This window comes from Tachyglossus aculeatus, chromosome 18, assembly GCF_015852505.1.
Source record: "Tachyglossus aculeatus isolate mTacAcu1 chromosome 18, mTacAcu1.pri, whole genome shotgun sequence".
Taxonomy (NCBI): domain Eukaryota; kingdom Metazoa; phylum Chordata; class Mammalia; order Monotremata; family Tachyglossidae; genus Tachyglossus; species Tachyglossus aculeatus.
In genome coordinates this window covers 18,460,914-18,484,244 of record NC_052083.1, presented here as the reverse complement: position 1 = coordinate 18,484,244, position 23,331 = coordinate 18,460,914, and the positions used below count along the sequence as shown (strand labels likewise).

Below are 23,331 nucleotides of genomic sequence, written 5' to 3'. Positions count from 1 at the left end.
TAAGTACGGTTCCAAGCACTGGAGTTAATTCAATCTGATCAGGTCCTACGTTGGATTCACAGTCTAAGTAGGAGGAATTGAATCTCCATTTTACAGAGGAGGTAACTGAGGCACAAAGAAGTTAAGTGACTTGCCCAAGGTCACACAGCAGAAAAGTGGAGGAGGCAGGATCAGAACTCAGATCTTCAGACTTCCAGCTCCATGCACTTTCCACTAGGCCGTGCTGCTTCTTTATGGTTTTCATCAAATATGGATTGCTAGGGTGATTATGATATTTAGCGGCTTCTCAGTTGATGATCCGGCACATGCTCTGGTCTTACCGTGGCTAGAAAGTCGCATCAGCTCTTCATTTATTCATTCAATCGTATTTATTGAGCGCTTACTGTGTGCAGAGCACTGTACTAAGCGCTTGGGAAGTACAAGTTGGCAACATATAAAGACGGTCCCTACCCAACAGCAGCCTCTCTTCATTGCATTCCCAGCCTCCAGCTTCAGCACCCTACCACCTCCACTATAAATTGCTGCAGAGATCCCCTTCTGAAGCAGCGCTTGGTAATTAATTAATGATGGCATTTGCTTAGCGTTTACTATGTGCGAAGCACTGTTCTAAGCACTGGGGGGATCCAAGGTGATCAGGTTGTCCCACGGGGGGCTCACAGTCTTCATCCCCATTTGACAGATGAGGTCACTGAGGCCCAGAGAAGTGAAGTGACTTGCCCAGAGTCACACAGCTGACAAGTGGCGGAGCCGGGATTAGAACCCATGACCTCTGACCTCTGAGCCCAGGCTCTTTCCAAATGACATCATTACTAAAGAACTTGCAGTTTAGAGGTAGAAATTAAAGTAAATTGCAGGTAAGGTAGAACAAAATTACAATACGTATACAAAAATAGAGTCATCAGTGACTTCCCAAATACCTAGTACAGTGCACCATAATAGGCCGTCAATAAATGTTACTACTATTACATTTATTGCTTAATTATACTTTCCAAACGCTTCGTACAGTGCTCTGCACACAGTAAGTGCTTAATAAATACGATTGAATGAATGAATTAATATTACTAATACTGCTACTACCACCATCAGAAGCAGTGTGGCTCAGTGGAAAGAGCCCGGGCTTTGGAGTCAGAGATCACGGGTTCAAATCCCGGCTCCGCCACATGTCAGTCACTGTGTGACTTTGGGTAAGTCACTTAACTTCTCTGTGCCTCAGTTACCTCATCTGTCAAATGGGGATGAGGACTGTGAGCCCCCGTGGGGCAACCTGATCACAATGTAACCTCCCCAGTGCTTAGAACAGTGCTTGGCACATAGTAAGCGCTTAATAAATGCCATTATTATCATTAGTATTATTATCATCTTCAAACACAAAGCACAGCAACGTATCTGGAGGATGCATGGGCTTAAGAGAAGTTTACAGAACGTGATTCTGGAGAACATCTTTTTCACAATTCATTGCAAGAGCCTTTAATGTTCAGGAGAATAATTTGTCATTTACTCCAAATTAAGAATGCGGTGTCATTAGAGGAACAACACCTTCCAATCTGCCATTCAGGAAGACATACTGTCTCGGGAAATTTGGAAACAGAAAATAACATTTTGTATGTTGCCTGTTATCCACAGGCAGAAAGTATTTAAATATGCTCTCAATTTTTGTCTTCATTCATAATTCACAATACTAACTTTCAAATTTCATTAGAGTTTATCTGTTTCTCTCTCTCTTTTATAGCTTAATAAGCCCTGAACTTAAACAAGATCCAGGCAACTGGATGTCTCAACTGCCACAGAAACCATTCATTTTTTAAAAAAGATACCTACAAACCAAAGCTCAATAAAGTATTTTAAACATGTAATGCTTATTTTCAAAATAAATGATTTAATTTTTGTGGGAAGTTTTGTAGAGAGAAATGACATTGTATGTTTGCAATTTAAATTATTTATGGGTTTTTTTATTGTGTTCTGTATACTATAATCATTATGTCTAACATAAATGTTCTGCCAATATATAAAAAAAAGAATTCCATTGTACTTTCCTGCCAAGAGATTCAATATTTACTCAACTGTTTTTGCATTACTAGTTTTTTTTTTTCTGTAAAATGCTGCACTTCCTCTGACCACTCTGAGTTTTTGGATGTTTTTAGAGAGACGGAGACCGAGAAACAGACCAAGAACCCTCCAGGTTCAAAAATCACACTGCCAAGAGAGAGACATTTTAATCTGTGTGTTGAAGTGTGGCTGTTAAAAATAATATGTAGGAAACAATTTCTTCCATATTGTATACACCCAGCAAAAATTTCCCCTTGATGGATTTTGCATGGATTACAGATGGTGCCTGGATTGATTTTCATTTATCCCACTCTGCGTTATAATTCTAGGGCAGCAGACGCTCTGATGTGTCTCCGCCTTCTAACTGCTGTATTCCATACTGACCTCTCGCCAGCTGCCGGAACATCATTTTAGGAGCAGTGTGGCTTAGTGGACAGAGGATGGAGATCCACCATTTGTCTGCTATGTGACCTAGGGTAAGTCACTTAACTTCTCTACGCCTCAGTTGCCCCACCTGCAAAATGGGGATTACTACCGTGAGTCCCAAGTGGGACATGGACTGCATCTAAACTGATTAGCTTGCATCTAGCCAGCTCTTAATGCAAGCCCTGGCACATAGTGAGCACTTAACAAACACCATAAAAATGAAAAATCAGTCAATCAATGATATTTATTAAGCACTTTATGAAGACCTTCAGAGAGTTAAAGTACAGAACTGTTGGTCAACACAATCCTTTCCCACAGGACACAGTATGGCCTAGTGGAAAGAGCATGGACTGGGAAGCAGAGGACTTGGTTTACAATCCTGACTTTACCACTTGACTGCTGGGTGACCTTGGGCAAATTGCTTAACTTGCCTGTGCCTCAGTTTCCTTATCTGTTAAATGGGGATTTAATAGCTGTTCTCCCTGCTCCTTAGAATCAAGCCCCATTTAGGACAGAGGACTGTGTCCAACCGGTGTCCAACATTTAATACAATCACTCATTCTATTCCTCCTGGATAATGGCATCTGCCTCCTTGCTGACCTCCCAGCTTTTTGTCTCTCCCCACTCCAGTCCATACTTCACACCACTGCCCAGATCATTGTTCTACAAAGTTGTTCAGGACTCATTTCTCCACTCCACAAAACACTTGAGTGATTGCCCATCCACCTACACATCAAACAAAAACTCCTAACAATTCAACAACAAAGCACTTTCCCTCTTCAAATCTGATGGATACTTTCTCTCCCTCCCTTCAAAGCCTTATTGAAGTTGCATCTCCTCCAAGAGGCCTTCATTCATTCAATCATATTTATTGAGTGCTTACTGTGTGCAGAGCACTGTACTAAGCACTTGGAAAGTATCCTGACAAAGCCCCCTTTCCTCTTCTCCCACTCTTTTTCTGATTGCCCTGATTTGCTCCCTTCTTTCTTCCCCACTCCCAGCCCCACAGCACTTATGTACATATGTGTAATTTATTTATATTAATGTACATCTCCGCCCCCTCTAGACTCTAAGCCCACTGTGGGCAGGGAAAGTGTATGTTTATTGTTGTACTCCCCCAAGAACTTAGTACACAGTAAGCACTCAATAAATACTATTGATTGACTGATTAATTGATTTATCCTGTTCTCTGGCAATAATTAAATCTATCAATCTATTAATAAATATCAATCAGTCAATGGTACTCATTGAGTGCTAACTGTGTGCAAAGCACTGGACTAGACATTTGGGAGAGTACAGTAGAATAGAGTTGGTGGACACAATCTCTGCCCACAAGGAGCTTACATTGTAAAGAGAGAGACAGATATTAACAAGAATTACAGATGAGGGAAATAATATGGATCATCTACTATACCCCAACTCAAATGCTCCATTCTTCTTAAACTCAGCTTCTCACTGCGCCTCATTCTTAACTCTCTCACCAGTAACTGGTTCATGACTTTCCCCCGATTGGAAATAGTTCAACAAATAACTAATAATAATAACAATAATGATCATAATGGCATCTGCTAAGTGCTTTTCACGTGCAAAGCACTCTACTAAACACTGGGATAGATAAAAAATTATCACAGCCAAGTCGGAAGTGGAACAAGAACTTAATCTCCCTTTTACAGATGAGGAAACTGAGGATCAGCTAAGTTAAGTGGCTTGCCCAAGGTCACACAGCAAGCAGATTGTTGATTTGGAATTAGAACTCAGGTTCCCTGACTTAACGGCCTTTGCTCTTTTTGCTAGACCATGCTATCGCTTCGTCAAATCCATAAAATTTCTGCTCTCCTTATCATTAAAGCCCTTCTAAAATCCACTCTTCGTGAGGAGATTTTCCTCAGTTGACTTTTCTTTTCCCCAGATCTCACCCTCTCAACTATCAGCTCAGAGTTTATGCATTCATTATCTCCCAAGGTACTAATTATACATATTAATTTGTATAGCCTACTGTTTAAGTCCTCTCTCGGGATCACATCTGGAGAGTTTTCAATACTCTACCAGTCTCGGCTACGGGGAGAGAGAGTCAAGCAGAGGCCCACCCATTCCATTCCTAGCTTGGGCAGTGGCTAGCTAGTGGAAGGCAATCTGCTACAAGTCAAAACTCATCTGTGCTGGGCAGATGAGGGCAGAAACTCAAGTTTATTGTGTAGACGAAGGCAATGGTAAACAACTATTTCTGTATTTCTACCAAGAAAACTCCATGGAATCACTACCAGAATGATTGCAGATGGGGGTGGGGCGTTCTGGGAGAGATGTGTCCTTGGAGTCACTGTGGGTCAGAAACGATTTGACAGCATAGGACAATACTGTTTAAGTATTTGTTCCTCTTAAACGTCTCCCTCAGTAGATTAAGCTCTTGGCAAGCAAATATTATTCCTCCCTGTATTGCACTTTCCCAAACTCTTAGTGCAATGCTCTGCCTACTGTGGATGGTCAATACACCTTATCGATTGATTGACTGATTGACTCTCTGTGTATAGTTTGCAATTCAGCTCGCATTGTCAACCAAGTCTGTTGTATTGCACTTTCCCAACGACTTAGTTCAATATTCTGCACACAGTAAGCACTCAGTAAATACCACTCAACAATTGATAATGGTCTGAAGACTTTGGGGCCAAAAAACTGAGTGAAAGAATTGATGGTAGTGCTAGTGATTTGCACAACTTTCATGAGTGACTAGAAGGCAGAGAAACATCACAGAGCGTTTTTTTTACGTGCAAGACCAATTTATAGCCAAAGCGATGACAGCAGATTAAGAATAACAGTGATAGTAACAGCGGTATTTGTTAAGCACTTACTATGTGCCAAGCATCATACTAAGCGCTGGAGCAAATTCAAGACATTCAGGTCGGATGAAGTCCCTGTTCCACATGGGGCTCATAGTCAAGACTTCTTATACAGGACCACGACCTAGCGGGTGGTCGCCTTGGTGACCACAGCAGTCTTCATCATCCTTGTAAACTATTTTTAAGGATTCCTGCTGGTCAGACCCATGCTGTAGAATGCCTTAAAGGCTGGTTTTACAGCAGTAAAAGCTTCCTCACTGATAGCATAGCAGGCACAGATGAAAATTAGGACTCTGTAAAAATATCCTCCAACCATCTCCTAAATAGTCCAGCAACGCACTTCAATTGTAAATTAGCTGAATTGCCAAAGACATTTATTATATTCTTGACTAAGCTATTGAAGGACGAAAAGCCCACGTTTCAAAAATAGATCCTGAGTTGAGCACTTCCTCAGAACATAATGTTTCTCTCGCTGTACTGGAGTGTCCAAACCTATTAGACTTCAAAGGGCCCTCTCTTTAATTTCAAACAGAGAGTCCTAAATCCCATGGGATTCCGGTTAGCTGTACAGCACCTCTAGCAGCCGGAAGACTGTGTTAAGAATTATTTTTTTTTTAAGGCAAAAATGTAAATTACTATTTTTTTTAAAAAAACAAAGGGACTGCCATAGTTTTGTTTAGCTGCTCTGTTTTCGCTTCTTGAAGACAAATCTGGCCAGTGGAAAAATGCCTAAGTAAGTTGCTAAAGGTGCCAACTCCAGTCTCTAAAGTAATAGTCAAGTACTGTGGTTAGCAGAATGCAGTCCATTACTGATTTATAATGCAGATGAAGCCATGACTAAACTTGTACAAATAAAGCTATTTTCATGGATCCTATAATATTCTCCATATGTTCCCTCTCAAGACCACATTTGAAAAGAATATTCTCTGCCATGAAGATACCTGCTATTGTCTGAAATGGCTCATTACAATGCAACTAATGAGGATGGAAGAATAGTTTTAAAGGGGTGGTGATTATTCTTGAATAAATAATGAAGGGAAAATACCAAGTAGTTTCCTTAGGGATCACGAAGGAATGGGAAAGGAGAAGATGAACCACCAACTCTGTAAGCTGTGTGTGGAAATAATTATTCCCTCTGCCACCAGCTGGTAGGTCATGGATGCGTGCCAAATGCCATGCTAACCCCCTAGGCAAACGGTACTGAATTTTGACTGGAAGGGAGGCGAGCTGCCGAGAAACAGTGGACTCGATTTATGACTACTTAGGGATGGGGAAAAGCTGTTCACTTTTAAGGTAAAGAGCTGTCCGCTCGCCAGGACAGCTACTGATAAACTTCCTCATCCCTCACTCAGAAACCTTCTGGGCCACATCTCTTCCCCGACTTAAGACAGAAGCCAGAAAGTCCTATAAATCAAGGGGCGGTGACTTTCCCCCGGGCCCATTTCAGGGAGCGGGGAGACCCCAGGCGCAATTATGAGTCAGCCTACCCTTCTCTCCACTGCCATTTGGGAAGAAAACTGAGCTCTTCATGTTTCAGTTCCTCAGGATCCTTCAAACATCCAGCTGATATTTGTGTTTGGCAAGATTGAGGGGATCTAGGCATATTTACAACACACTGCCTAGCTTAGTGTGTTTTAGCATTCTATATGATTTTAGAGAACTAGAGCCTCAGTTGTTATTTCCCAGAGCTTGCGGCTCCTCGTGACCTTGACGTGAGGGTGGCTGAAGTCTCTTTAGAGTCATCTGTAACAAGCTAATGTGATAAGTGGTGGGAGACTAGGGCTGAAGAGATCCATGGCAACTCAGATGGAACCCGAATCTAAAACTTATCTGCATTACGGGAAAGAACATGGCCTAGTGACAAAGGACCAGCCGGTGAGTGAGGGGAACTGGGTTCTAATCCCAGCCCTGCCACTTACCTGCTCTGAGTCTTTGGGCATGTCCCTTAACTTCTCTGTCACTCAGTTGCCTCCTCCATAAAATAGAGCACAAATACCTGTTCTCCCTCCCCGTCATTGAGAGCCCCCAAGTGGGACAAAGAATATGTCTGATTTGAGAAAATGTCTGATTTGAGAAGCAGCATGGCTTAGTGGAAAGAGCAAGGGCTTTGGAGTCAGAGGACATGGGTTCTAATCCCAGCTCTGCCACTTCTCTGCTGTGTGACCTTCGGCAAGGCACTTAACTTCTCTGTGCCTCAGTTACCTCATCTGTAAAATGAGGATTAAAACTGTGAGCCCCACATGAGACAACCTGATTACCCTGTATCTACCCAGCGCTTAGAGCAGTGTTTGGCATATAGTAAGTGCTCAACAAATACCATAATAATAATAATAATAATTAGATTGCATCGCATTTATTCCAGTGCTTAGCTTGGCACAAAATAATGCTTATTAAATGCCACAAGTATTATTATCCCTGAAGAGTGAATATGGACTGAAAACCCCAAAAAGGAGTTCTCATAGATGTAGAGGACACTATTCACATAAGAATGATAATTATATTTATCAACTGCTTGCTATATGCCAAGTCCCCTCTCAGGGTCACACCTGGAGGGTTTCCAGTACTCTACCAGTCTCGACTATGGGAGGGAGAGTCAAGCAGAGGCATATTCTTTCCATTCCTAGCTTGGGCAGTGGCTAGCGAGTGGAAGACAATCTGCTACCAGTCAAAACTCACCTCTACTGGGCAGCAACAGTGTGGGAGAGAGTCAAGGGAGGAGACTCAAGTTTACTGTGCGAAAGTGCTTTGCACACAGTAAGCGCTCAATAAATACGATTGATTGATTGATTGAAAGGAGGCAATGGTAAACCAATTTCATATTTTTACCAAGTAAACTCTGTGGATAAACTACCAGAACGATTGCAGGTGGAGGTGGGGCATTCTGGGAGAGATGTGTCCATAGCATCGCTATGGGTTGGAGACGACGCCACAGCATAAAGCAAGATATGCCAAGTACTGTATTAAGCATGAGGATACATACAAGATAATTATGTTGGCCGCAGTCCCTGGGATTCACAGACTAAGTGGGAGGGATAACAGGAATTGAACCTCCATTTTTTAGACAAGTAAATGGAGTCACAGAGAAGTTAAGTGACTTGACCAAGGTCACACAGCGGGAAAGTGGTGGAGTGGGGATTAGGAGCCAGATCCTCTTCCTCCGAGGCTCATGCTGTTTCATCTAGGCCACGCTACTTCCCACAATGGGAAAATGAGGGAAGAAGATCTTTAGGAAATGATGTATCGACAATATCATTAATACATCTTCTTCCACTGAAGGACAATTTCCTCGAAGCAAAGGTAATTTGCCAACCTGTCTTTTACTCCAATATTTTATGAAGTCGATGCCGCAGTTGTTTCCGGAGAGCACAGTCAGGCTCCCAGGCCTAATGGTAAACTTCCTAGAACCGACAAGTAGAAGATCCGTTCAGATGCCTTTGCAGGTTTGCTCTAACATCTGGAGCCCTGGAGGAATGCCACTGGATTTCAAAGATGTACCATTTCAGCAAGTCCATAAAGTTAACTCTAGGAATGACTGTGGAATCTCATTATTCTCCATTCCTGGCCAGATCTTTCCCAGAGTCACCTCGACTCTGGCTTCTGAGGAACAGTGCTAAACATGCATGCCTGGAATCATAATGTGATGCCAGGGCTCTCTAGGGTTCAGCAGAAAAATTCTTTGCTGCCCTTTCATATGAGAATTGAAATGCAGGGGAACGCATCAAAATCTCAACATGGTGTTTACAGACTTCGGGACTGCATTTGTCATTACAAACAGAACCAGGTCCCATCAACCCCTAAAATATTTGGCTGTTCTGAAAGATTTATCAAACTCCAAGGCTCTGGGGTGGGGGGGTCTGTTTGATTTTGTGAGGTCTCTGGCTGTGCACGTGGCCTTGAAGTCTGGTTTTGAGGCTGGCCGGCCAGTGAGTTGCTGTCCCGCCACTGTCTTAGGGACAACACCAGCCCAGCTAAGACACTGGTCCAGCCATTATTCCTGGGGACTCACTGGCTGTTTACTCATCTTGGACCCATGGTAAATGCTTATTGAATACCAGTGATTGCTGATTGATTGAATGGGGTGTTATTAGACTTTCATTCAATCATATTTATTGAATGCTTACTGTGTGCAGAGCACTGTACTCAGCCTCTGGAAAGTACAATTCAGCAATAAATAGAGACAATCCCGGCCCACAATGGGCTTACAGTCTAGAAGGGGGGAGACAGGCATCAAAACAAGGAAATGGGCATCAATGGCATAGATATAAATAAATAGAATTGTAGATATATGTACATCATTAATTTAAATAAATAAATGTACATATATACACAAGTGCTGTGGGGGGGTGGGGGATAAAGTAAAGGGAGTGAGTTGGGGCAATGGGAAGGGGAGGGGGAGCTGAGGAAAAGAGGGGCTCACTGTGGTATTTCCTTGTTGGAGCTGCTTACCTGTAGACTCTCAAATAGGCTTAAAATTACTGACCACCTTTCATTCTTTAGTATCCAAGGCATAGATGAGATGAAACATTCCCCCAGAATGTAGTTGAGCATCCCACATAGAACACAGTCACCATGGCTAAAGCAGAAAACTAACAGGATAATGATGACGGTAGAGATTTAATTAATAACACAAATGGGAAAAAGAATCACAACAAAAAACGTTGAACTCAAGATCTGCTGAGCCACTGAGGTTGAAGATTGCTATAGCCCATCTGAGGATTTGGTTAACAGAAGTTAGACTCTAAGGCTTAGTCAGTTGCCAAGCTTGGGAGAAAGGCAGGATAATTCATTCATTCATTCATTCAATCGTATTTATTGAGTGCTTACTGTGTACAGAGCACTGTACTGAGTGCTTGGGAAGTACAAGTCGGCAACATATAGAGATGGTCCCTACCCAACAACGGGCTCACAGTGTAGAAGGGGGAGACAGACAACAAAACAAAACATGTAGACAGGTGTCAAAATTGTCATGTCACTCCCTCAAAAATCTCCAGTGGTTGCCTGTCAACCTACAAATCAGGGAAAAACTCCTCACTCTCGGCTTCAAGGCTGTCCATCCCCTCGCTCCCTCCTATCTCACCTCCCTTCTCTCCTTCTCCAGCCCAGCGCGCACCCTCCGCTCCTCTGCCGCTAACCCACTGTGCCTCATTCTCACCTGTCCCGCCGTCGACCCCCAGCCCATGTCCTCCCCCTGGCCTGGAATGCCCTCCCTCCACGCAGCCTCCAAGCTAGCTCTCTTCCTCCCTTCAAAGCCCTAGTGAGAGCTCACCTCCTCCAGGATGCCTTCCCAGACTGAGCCCCCTTTTTCCTCTCCTCACCCCCACCCCTCCTCCCTACCTCCTTCCCCTCCCCACAGCACCTGTATACATGTTTGTACAGATTTATTACTCTATTTATTTTACTTGTACATATTTACTATTTGATTTATTTTGTTAATGATGTGCATATAGCTATAATACTATTTGTTCACTTAAACCTCTCTGAATTTCAATTTCTTCATCCGTAAAATGGGGGGATGATGATTACGAGGGTATTTGTTAAGTGCTTACTATGTGCCAAGAACCGTTCTAAGCGCTGGGGTAGATGCAAGGTAATCAGGTTGTCCCACATGGGGCTCGCAGTCTTAATCTTCATTTTACAGGTGAGGTAACTGAGGCACAGAGAAGTTATAAAATAACTGGTGGTCTTTGCATTTCTTTCTATCTTTTATCTGCATCTCATCTCGGGGTTTCATATATCAAGGTGTGAGGGTGGGGGGTTAACAGAAAGGGATGAGAGTTTGAAGACTTTCATATTTTGACTCAGATCCCATGCTGCAATGGCTGAAAATCCTCCCCCTCTCTCAAACTGCGAAACGGTTTACCCAACAGTCTCTACAGATGCCTTACAATCGCAATGTAAGGTTGGTTGTAGAAACTGGAAACCGGCCAAGTTGGCCACTGGAATGAAGACTCAATAACTCAGGTCTCATCATTCTCACCCGGAGCAGTTAACTATAACCATCGCCCTAGTTTTTGATTCTCACACTCCTTGCTCTTTCTCCAGTCTGTAATCCTTCGCCGCTAAAGCCTTCTCATCTACCCAAAGCCTCAGAAGGAACATAGCAGAAATCATGAACCCAGAGTGGCCGACGAGGGACTAATTTTGGTTTATCAAATTGTCTCAAACTTGGGACAGCAAGGTCCTTAGTCTGGCCCCGAGGGAAGGGAGGGATTTGTCAATTAATCTGTCTGCAGTCTTACTTCTCCTTCTAATATGCTGCTGCTCCATTTTCCACCTTCATCTTTCAACAATCACTCGATAAAGTGTGTTTACTGAGCAGTTACTGTGTGCAGGGCACTGTACTAAGCACTTGGTAGAGAAAAACACAACAGAGGTGGTGGACACAGTCTCTGCCCATTACGAGCTTTCACTTTTTGGAAGATGCAGAAAGCCACTTGAGCTCTCTTATTAACCCATAGAGGTTTCTCCACTGGCTTTCTCTCACATTCATTCATTCAGTTCATTCACTCAATTGTATTTATTGAGTGCTTACAGTGTGCAGAGCACTGTACTAAGCGCTTGGAAAATACAATTCGTCTGTATCACTAGCCCCTTCATGCAGATTCTCTTCTTTCCTCGGAGAGTCCAGGCTTTCCTGTGTCTAATTTGCTTTTGGGCTCTTGAAGTCCCGGAACGCTGCCTCAGTTTTCCCAAGTAAACATTGTATATTTTTTGAATAATAGGCTTAGCTGAGCTTTAGCTCTAAAAATAGATGTTCCATTAAAGAGTGGTCAACAAAGTAGTTTCCCTCAGGAAACAATGTAAAAGCCATTAGTGCATTCCCCAGATCCAAAAATTATATCAAAACATTATGAATATATTAAACAACAAGGACAGTAAAAGATCAAAATAAGTGCAGTTACATGGTGAACTAGCAATGTAAATCATGTAAAAATGATAAAGTATCATGAATTTGACTTTCTGTGTAGATAAGTAAATGTGGAATATTTAAAGTCTTATCTATGGCATCCTGTTCAGCAACATGTTACCTCGTACTAACATATCAGTGCTCTGTCATTAATACAAAATTAGAAAGAACTTTAATGCATACATTCCTAGGGTAATGTAACTTTCCTAATTGGTATTTGCTATCGGAAACCCACAGTATAACACTGGTCTGGCTCACAATTTGAACAGGAGTTTATATACCAAGTTTACTCAATATCCTATTAGTTTACCTCTTCTACCACATCCCCAAATGCTCCAGTCACATAATGTACCGTTGTAACCTTGTGGTTACCGGGTGAGCGTGCTGGTTTCATAGAAGTCTTTATTTCGCTTGCTATTTAAAACCTAACTGGCTGAATAATGGCCTTGGGACAACCTGCAAAATTCTCACCAAACAGTACCATTTTAGCTTATTTTGCTATTAAAATGCTAAGCAAAGGCCAGGCAGTATTAAACATGCCAGCAGGAGAAACGCATTTGTGCTTCTTAGGTGGGTTTTTTCTTCATAATCCAAAAGGCATACTGGAGTAATCTGTAGCTATGAATGCTTACAAATATGCTTACGAATATGTTTACAAATATGTGAATGTTACCCCGCTAGTAGTATCTCAAATAACTCACTCAGCAGCAGAAAGGATGATTTGCAAAATATTTGTTGGACCAAAAAGGATAAATGTTAGAAAACATAGCATAATCGACAGTATTCATTCATTCATTCAATCGTATTTATTGAGCACTTACTGTGTGCAGAGCACTGTACTAAGCGCTTGGGAAGTACAAGTTGGCAACGTATAGAGACAGTCCCTACCCAACAACGGGCTGACTTTATGGATGGCAATACTCGTGTTTGGTGAATTCCCGTGATTGAGTTTGGAGGCAGGTTTACCAAGTGATTATTCATTTTCTCAAGTCTACTAGTGTTCAAAGAGATGAAGTGGTGAAGCGGGCAGAGGGGAGCAGTGTGGATTAGAGTTCCAACCTGGGTTTTCATGAGAATTCATGGGTACGGAGGAGAAACTCTGCTAGAAAGGTTATTTTTGCTCCTCCCCTGCCCTGCCCCCCTCGGCCCCTCCGGTTGAAACCTTCCCCTTTCCCGCTCTTCCTTGAAGACCATCCATTTACCCTCTATTTTCCTGGAGCTGGTAGTTCCTGAGCAAGTATGACTTGGGAATTCCCGGATTCCCTAGCAAACTGCTCCTCCCCTCCAAGGTCTCCCACCTCCTACAGTTTCTGATATCCCTTTTCCCAGAAATGTTTGCCTTTGCTATCAGGAGGTGACTGGAATTCAGAAAACCCGGGAAACAGGTCATGACATGCAAAACAGAGTGGGAGCTGAGCGCCCACTGACCTCTCCTTTCTGTGTTCAAAATCAGAGGGAACAACATCACTGGTGTCGGAGAAATTAGGCATATTTTCCTACCAGTCACATCAAGCTTACGCATGATGAGCACTCCCAGACAGATTTGCCCACCCATCAGATCCTGCCTGGGCGTATCGATCAGAGGAGCGGGAGGGGTGTGTGGATCAGAAACCTACGTTTTCACAGGAAAAATTCAAACAGAAGTTTCCTGAAAGCCTTTCATCTGTCATGGAAGTCATAAATTAGCAAGCCCCAAACTTAACAGGCACCTTATTCAACTCCCCTTTGCTATTCCATTTTGACTGAGATTTTGATTCTCTGTGTCTTTAAAATATTTCTTCTGCCCTCCTACTTCATCCAACCACACAACCACCATCTAGTAATGAGGGCATTTGTTAAGCACTTACTATGTGCTGTTCTAAGCACTCGGGTAGATACAAGGTAATGAGGTTGTCCCACGTGGGGCTCACAGTCTTAATCCCCATGAGGTAACTGAGGCAGACAGAAGTTAAGTGACTTGACCAAAGTCACACAGCTGCTAAGCGGCGGAGCCGAGATTAGAACCCATGACCTCCGACTCCCAAGCCTGGGCTCTTTCCACTGAGCCACGCTGCGTATCCTCTTTCTTCCATTGGCTTCGCCCGTTCCATCTATCAAGGTTGTGATGTGATTAGCATCTCTTCGTTTTTGGTATGTTGACTATATTCCAGAATTGTTGTTTCTGGTGTCGATGCTAAGCGTAGTGGGGCAAGTAAGTAGCATTGAGGGAACACTCTAGAAGCCAGACATGACTGTGATAGACATATCTGTGATAGGCTTAGGTCTCAAACCCAGTACCACCAAGGACCTTGCAATGATCTGTAGAGCGATGTCACATTAGCATCACGCGAGTCAGTTTCCTGAGCACTGAACTTTATTCAGATTACTATCTCCCCGTTATCCTTGTATAATTGAACAATAGGCTGCTCCGGTAACTTTAGTGTCAATGCGTGTATTTAAATCTGCGTCCCTACTCCAGACTGTTCTTTGTAATAATAATGATGGCATTTATTAAGCGCTTACTATGTGCAGGGAGGCCCGTATAGCCACAGCATTCTTTTTTGCTGATTTTCAAAAGTGGTTCCAAAATATTTACATTGCTCTGTGTGCGAGTGTGTGCTTTAATCATAATAGTAATCATTATTATTATCATCACTGTGGTATTTAAAGTGCTTACTATATGCCAAGCAGAGTGCCTGTCTGACATGGTGCTCACAGTCTCAATTCTCATTTTACAGATGAGGTAACTGAGGCCCAGAGAAGTGAAGTGACCAGGCCAAGGTCACACAGCAGACAAGCGGCAGAGCTGGGATTAGAAGCCGTGGCCTTCTAACTCCCAGCCTCATGTTCTATCTTCTGCCCCTACCCCGGCCCCCGACCCCAAGGTCAGGGCCGGCCCGGACCGCTGCCCGCTACTGACCCTGAGCCCTGCCAGCCTCTGCCCGACCCCCGGATAGACACAGGCCTGCAATCTATCTTGATCCTGGGGCTCCCACACTCTGGATCCGCGGGACTGATTGGGCTGCCTCACTGACGCTCGATGAGAAAACCGTGGCAGAACAAATGACTTGCCCAAGGTCACACGGCAGACTTGCCGGAGGTCATTCTGATGCCTGGGCCTGAGTTCTATTCATTCAATCGTATTTATCGAGCGCTTCCTGTGTGCAGAGCACCATACTAGGTACTTGGCAAGTACAAGTCGGCAACATATTAGACGGTCCCTACCCAACAACGGGCTCGCAGTCTGGAAGCGCTTATTTATTATTTATTAGAGATGCAGCATGGCTCAGTGGAAAGAGCCCAGGCTTGGGAGTTGGAGGTCATGGGTTTGAATTGTCAGCCAATTGTCAGCTGTGTGACTTTGGGCAAGTCACTTCACTTCTCTGTGCCTCAGTTCCCTCATCTGTAAAATGGGGGTGAAGACTGTGAGCCCCATGTGGGACAACCTGATCACCTTGTATCTACCCCAGTGCTTAGAACAGTGCTTTGCACATAGTAAGCGCCTAACAAATACCATTATTATTATTATTATTATTAAGTGCTTACTATGTGCAAAGCACTCTTCTATCCATTACTCTACGCTGCTTCCCTTGTGGGCAGGGGATGTATCTACCAACTCTATTTATTTTATTTTGTTAGTATGTTTGGTTTTGTTCTCTGTCTCACCCTTTTAGACTGTGAGCCCACTGTTGGGTAGGGACTGTCTCTATATGTTGCCACCTTGTACTTCCCAAGCACTTAGTACAGTGCTCTGCACACAGTAAGCGCTCAATAAATATGATTGATCAATCAATCAATCAATCGTATTTATTGATGATGATGATGATAATTCTGTTGCATTGGTCACCCAAGCACATAGTACGGTGCTTTGCACACAGGAAGCTCTCAATAAATAATGTATAATATATAATTCTATTCATTGTGATGGTATTAACACCTGTCTACTTGTTTTGTTTTGCTGTCTGTCCCCCCCTTCTAGACTGTGAGCCCGTTGTTGGGTGGGGACCGTCTCCATATGTTGTGGAATTGTACTTTGCAAGCACTTAGTACAGTGCTCTGCACAAAGTAAGTGCTCAGTAAATGCAATTGAATGAATGAATAGGCCATGCGTCTTCTTTTTCCACCAAGGCATGCTGGTTCCAGAGGATCTTCTTCCCTCTACCCACATGGATCCACTCCATCTAGCCGCTGAGGTATCGGAGGCCTGAGTAGCCCACTGGGCCACAGGGGTTGGACTGAAACACCAAAGTAGAGAGCACTCAGGATTAATGAGAGCTTCCCCAGGCCATTTTCTGACCATTCTTTTTGAATGAATACATCTTTGAAATTCCCTGGGATTACCTCTGTACGCTACACGTTGAGGACGAGTTTGTGCAGATATTCCAGCAGGATTCTCCAATAGTGATTGTAAAGTTTGGCAAGTGTACCATCAAATTCCGGGGCTTTACCATTGTTCGTGACTTTTACTATGATAATAACGTTATTTAAGGCTGGAGCCAATTCAGCATTTTCATATGCCAGGAAAACTGTTATTTTAACGACCTCATTGACAAAGGCTGGATGGAAGGATGTGTTCTTGAGATTGTTTAGTTGTACTGTCATACCTTTGAGATGATGGTAGAGCCACCTATTCACTTCAGTGGAATTTTAATTTTAGGAAGACCCTCTTTGAGATGATGGTAGAGCCACCTATTCACTTCAGTGGAATTTTAATTTTAGGAAGACCCTCTTCGGGAAAGCAAAGAAATCTGGGTTGTACTTCAGGTCTGCAGAGACTTGAATCAATTAATCCTTGGACTCTCACTCCTGACCCACATTTCTCTGCTCGTTTTGTGTTAACTTTTCTTAAAATTTTAGATGGTATTTGTTATTTGGTTACTAGGTGTCAAGCACCGTTCTAAGCACTGGGGCAGATGCAGCATATTCAGGTTGGACACAGTCTCTAGCTCCGTCCCTATCCTCAGTAACCTCAATGGTTATATCCATCCCTGTCCACATCAAAGAGAAAGTCCTGACTGTCAGATTTAAAGCAGTTATTTCTCTCCCCACTACTCATCCTTGGTCATCTCCCAATGTAACTAAGCTCACTCGCTCTCTCTTTCACACAAACACACACAAACACTCTCTTCATTCCTGTAACACCAACTTACTATCCCTCATCCTCATCGCTATCTCTGTCATCCTCTTGCTCTCATCCTTCGCCTTCTTCCCACCCCCCTTATATACAGGAGACAACTACCCTCCACATTTTCAAAGCCCTACTAAAATGATATTTCATCCAGAAGGCCTTCCCTGATAATCTCTCATCTCCCCTATTTCCTCCCTGCCATATCACCCATGCATTAGACACTTCATCCCCTCAGTATTTAGCTACTCACCCCATTCTCTCCCATCACAAAGACTATTCAAATATCTCTAATCTCTTTTGCATCACCTGGCTATAATTCATTTTAGTGTCTGTCTTCCCAACCAGATTTTAAGCTTCTTGAGGGCAGGAGTCCTGTCTATTATATTGTACTTTCCCAAGATCTTATTATAGTTTGTTATACAAAGTGCTCAGAAAATACTCTTGATTGACTGAGACTGTAAACTCATCATAGACAGGGAAGGTGTCTGCTAATTCCTGTGTCTACTATTGGACTGTGACCAGCCTGATTAGTCTGTGTCTATCCCAGAGCATAGAACAGTGCTTGACATATAATAAGTGCTTAATAAATACCATCATCATCATTATTTTTAATTCTCTTGAATTGTACTCTCCCATGCATTTAGCACAGTGATCCCCACATAGTAAGTGCTCAGTAAATACCCTTGATTGATTGATTAATGATATTAAGAGTGCCGTGGAAGAGTTGGATCAGTAAAATATTACAGAGGTAGAATCAGCAGGATTTAGACATTCACAACGAAATAAATAAAGAAATGATTGGAGTCAATGATGACACTAAGTTTCAAAGTTACTGAAACAGGAGAGGTAATAATTGTGTCAACAGGGATGAAGAAGTTAGGATATGGAGAAACTGGAAGTAATGTTGCCTGGTGGAAAGAGCATAGGCCTAAGAGTCAGAGGGCCTGAATCTTAATCCCAGATCTTCCATTTGCCTCCTGTGTGAACTTGGGCAAGTCATTTTTTTCTCTATACCTTAGTTACCTCACTTTCATTCATTCATTCAACCGTATTTATTAAGCTCTTACTGTGTGCTGAACACAGTACTGAGCATTTGGGAGAGGACAATATAACAAAAACAGATACAGTCCCTGGCCACATGAGCTCACAGTCCAGAGGGGGAGACAGACATTAATATAAATAAATAAATTACAGATACGTTCATAAGAAAAAATGGGAATTCAATATCCGTATGCTGTGTGACCTTGCGGGAGTCACTTAATTTCTCTGTGTCTCAGTTACCTCATCTGTAAAATGGGGATTAAAAGTATGAGCCTCACGTGGGGCAACCTGATTACCCTGTATCTACCCCAGCGCTTAGAACGATGCTTGGCACATAATAAACACTTAACAAATACCATAATTATTATTATTACTACACTCACACTACTGAGGAGCTCATCTGCACATGTAGTTTCAGTAACCGCTGCTATGCAGATGATTCCTAAATCTATCTCTCTATCTGTGACTTCTCAACTCCACATTCCTTCTTGCTTCCAGGATAGATCTGCCTGAATGTCTCCCCAGCCCCTCACACTCAATATGTCCTAAAAAGAAGGACTCCTCTTCTATCCCCTAACCACCCGCTCCTCCTAAATTTCCCCTTCTCCATTGATAACTCCGAGGAATGCCTCCCTCTTCCATAAGCCAGAAACTTCAGTGTCCCCCTGAACTCCTTGCCATTCATAAATTCTCATAATTAATATTCTGGCCAAAACTGCTGGTTCTTCCTACGTAACTGCTGCTGGATTCCCCCCTCTTCCTGTCAACCCTAACAGATACCACTCTGGTTCCTGCTCTGGTTATATCATAGATCATTCAATCATATTTATTGAGCGCTTACTGTGTGCAGAGCACTGTACTAAGCGCTTGGGAAGTACAAGTTGCTTGGGAAGTACAAGATCATTGCTTCAACCTCTTCACTGAACTTTCTGCTTCCTCTCTCTCCATCCTCCTTAAACCCAATGGTCCAGCGCTCTTTAGAGCCCCTTTACAAAGATATCAAGATTTCCTACAAATACCTCTATCTAATTGTCATTCTATTACACATGAACTTCGAAGCAGTGTGGCATAGTGGATATAGCACGGCCCCGAGAGTCAGGAGATAATGGCTTCTAATCCCGGCATCACCACTCATCTGTTATGTGATTTTGGGCAAGTGGCTTCGAATCTTTGTGCCTCAGTTCCCTCATCTGTAAAATGGGGATTGACACTGTGATCCAGCAGGGACTCTGTCCAACCTAATTAACTTGTATATAGCCCAGCACTTAGAACAGGGTTTAGCACGTAGTAGATGTTCAATGAGTACCAGAATTATAATTGTTATCATTCAATTTCTAACACAGTTATAGTTGGGGAAGCAGCGTGGCTCAGTGGAAAGAGCACAGGCTTTGGAGTCAGAAGTCAGGTGTTCAAATTCTGGCTCCACCAATTGTCAGCTGTGTGACTTTGGGCAAGTCACTTCTCTGTGCCTCAGTTACTTCATCTGTAAAATGGGGATTAAGACTGTGAGCCCCCCGTGGGACAACCTGATCACCTTGTAACCTCCCCAGCACTTAAAGCAGTGCTTTGCACATAGTAAGCGCTTAATAAATACCATTATTATTATGCATATATATATTGCATGCATAAAACCTAGGGCATAAACGAAGCCACTAAGAGGGAAAACGTCTTTCTAACAATCATGCCATCTATTTTCCATTTCAAGTTTAGGAAGTAGGTCTAACTGCATGACCCAAAGCTAACTGACTTATACCTTTTCAAATGAGGAAAGAAAGAGTGAGTCGGGGTGGAAGACCTTTGAAAAAATTGCCAGTCTAAAGATTGATAAAATAAGGAAAAAGAGGTGCTTTATAATTTTGAAATAGCAATGGTGGTAAAAGTAAAGCATCAAATGAATCCATTTCCATAAGGAAAGCATCCACGTTAAGGGGTTGGCAATTTTTTTATCCCTGTTGTAGCCCTTCCTGAAGCCAAAGCACTAAACCTTCTGAGTCAAAAAGGATCCCAGAAGCCATTTCCTGCTCTGCACACAGTAAGCGCTCAATAAATACTATTGAATGAATGAATTGTTGCTTGCTGCGGGAGAATACAGAGTCACAGAATACAGAGAGAGTCACAAAATCAAAAAAGAACTCTAGAAGTAATCTGGGTGAATCCCCGGTTTCCAGGTCAAGTGGTTGTCTATCATTTTCTTACACCAGCTGGGATGAAGATTTCAAACCTCTCTCAGTATTCTGCTTTAGTGTTTTTTTCACCATTGCAGTAAAACTGTTCTCGGTTTTATAAAAATAATAATTGTGGTACTTGTTAAACATTTAGTAGGTGCCAATCACCGAGGAAGATACGAGCTACTCATGTTGGAAATAATAATTATGGCATTTATTAAGTGCTTACTACAAGCTAGTCACGTTGGAAATATTAATTATGGCATTTATTAAGTGCTTAGTATGTGCAAAGCACTGTTCTAAGTGCTGGGGAGGTTACAAGGTGACCAGGTTGTCCCACGGGGGGCTCACAGTCTTCATCCCCATTTTACAGATAAGGTAACTGAGACACAGAGAAGTGAAGTGATTTGCCCAAAGTCACACAACTGACAATTGGTGGAGCTGAGATTTGAACCCATGACCTCTGACTCCAAAGCCCGTGCTCTTTCCACTGAGCCATGCTGCTTCTCTGGATGGAAACCCCCCTGACCCTCCCAGGGGTGACATTCTAAGTAAAAGGGATAAAAAGGATTGAGCCCTTTGTTACAAATGAGGAAACCGAGGCACAGAGAGGTGAAATGGCTTGTCCAAGGTCACTTAGCAGTCAAACAACAGTCAAATGGCAATGTCCTCTGACTCGGAGAGGGATGTTCTTTCCGTGAGGTCATGCTGCTTTGTTGACCTGAATCCCACTCACTGCAACTTGTTTTCAGTCTGCCACTGTGGAGAAAGAACAGCATCGCTTTCAGGCTGCTCAGGAGTTCCTGCATTCCTCATCTTCTTCCTACAAGGTGCCCCCAACCACCCTGGCCCAGACCAGAGGCACAGCTGTGTCTCCTTTCCTGTGGTCGGAGAAGGGTAAAAGAGCAACTCTGGGACTCAAGGGGAATTCCCTCACCTGGCTCCTCCCAAGAGACACAGCCCTGCAGAATTGGCAGCTCGTTTTCTCTTTTCCAGTCAGAAACCCAGGGAATGCAGGGAATTCCCCTCAACTGGCTGCCACGTCCTTCCTTGCTAGAGGCTGGCGGCAGCATGGGGAGCAGTGAATGGCTGGAAGAGGTGAGTAGTCTGCAAACCCAGGCTTTCCACTCAAGAAAACTGGGGGTAAATGATGACGATGGCATCAATTAAGCACTTACTATGTCCAAAGCACTGGGGGAAGGTTACAAGGTGATGATGGTTGTCCCACGGGAGGCTCACATTCTTAATCCCCATTTTACAAATGAGGGAACTGTGGCACAGTGAAGTGACTTGCCCAAAGTCACAGCTGACAATTGGAGGAGCCGGGATTTGAACCCCTGACCTCTGACTCCAAAGTCCCTTCACATTTCACTGATCCATGCTGCTTCTCTCTGGGGAGTTGGCTCTTCAACACAAAGAGACCACCCTACATCCTCTCTCTACCCTGCCCCCTCTTCTCTAGTAATGCCAAAACTGGGCCTTGAAAGAAAGGAATAGGTGCTTTGTTCAAAAATTATCAATCTTGGGGATTTGTCAGATAGGAAGGTATCCGTCTATTCAATCTAATTAACTTCCTGGTACTGGCTATACCATGCTGTGGTTTGAAAGACCACTGACCACTGAGAAGCAGCCTGGCCTAGTAGAGCTTGAGCCTAGGAGTCAGAAGGACTTGGGTTCTAATCCTGCCTCTGCCACTCATCTGCTGCATGACCTTGGGCAAGTCACTTAACTTCTCTGGCCCTCAGTTATCTGATCTGTAAAATGGAGATTGAGTGTGAGCCCCATGGAGGAGAAAGACTGTGTCCAACTTAATTGCCTTTTATCTACCCCAGCACTTTGAACAGTGCTTGGCACATAGGTAAGCACTTAACAAGGACCATTATTATTATTATCATTTTGGGGAGCATTCATTTGACTATATTCTTCAGTCCCCAATTCATAAGTAGTCTTGCTGGCACGAAGGAGTATCCAGATATCGTATCAGTGACCACAATTTGATATTTTACTTACCTTCTTGAAGATGGTATTCTTTCCTCAAAGTTCCATCTGTTGCGGCCAACCTGGTAGAAATTTGTCAACTAGGTATCTCACCCTTGCTGGCAGACCTCTGTTTAAATCAACATGCCTAGGTGCTTTGCCGTATTTCATAGCTTTGACTGCTGTTGTAAATGCCTGAATAATTGAGACTGTGTCTTTGCGTGATCAAAGGTCTTCTAGTTTTGCAGGCCATCAAGTTCAGTTTAAGAGGGTGTGCTTAGAATCAATTAGTGGTATTTACTGAGCTCTTACAGTGTGCAGACCACTGTACTAAGTGCTTGGAGACATACAGTAAAACAGTCAGCAGACATATTCCCTGACCAGAGTAAGCTTACAGTCTGGAGGAGGAGACAGACATTAACACAAATAATTTATAGACAGATACACAAGTAATGTGGGGCAAATTTAAAATACCCAAAGGGCACTGAAATGTTACCGACAATTCTTCCAAACTCCCTCTTTGTCTGTGATGAGATTGGAGCCATCTTCATTATTTTTTATGGTATTCATTCATTCGTATTTATTGAGTGCTTACTGTGTGCAGAGCACTGTACTAAGCACTTGGGAAGTACAAGTCGGCAACATATAGGGACGGTCCCTACACAACAACGGGCTCACTACTTAAGCACTTATACTATGTGTCAAATACTGTTCTAATTTGAGGGTAGATACAAGTTAATTAGGCCACATGCAGTCTTTGACCCACATGGGGCTCATAGTCTAAGTAATCTTCATTCTTCATAGGTATTTTGAGACCATGTGCAGGAA

General features: G+C 43.1%; 2 non-coding genes across 2 annotated transcripts; both read left to right on the top strand.

Annotated features, from left to right (window-relative positions):
* Positions 1–4,477: 4,477 nt before the first annotated feature.
* LOC119940524 lies at positions 4,478–4,616 on the top strand. Its single transcript, XR_005454997.1, has one exon. It is a non-coding gene; the product is annotated as a small nucleolar RNA SNORA7 (small nucleolar RNA).
* Positions 4,617–7,834: 3,218 nt separating this feature from the next.
* On the top strand, positions 7,835–7,972 carry LOC119940520. Its single transcript, XR_005454993.1, has one exon. It is a non-coding gene; the product is annotated as a small nucleolar RNA SNORA7 (small nucleolar RNA).
* The last annotated feature ends 15,359 nt before the right edge of the window (positions 7,973–23,331 follow it).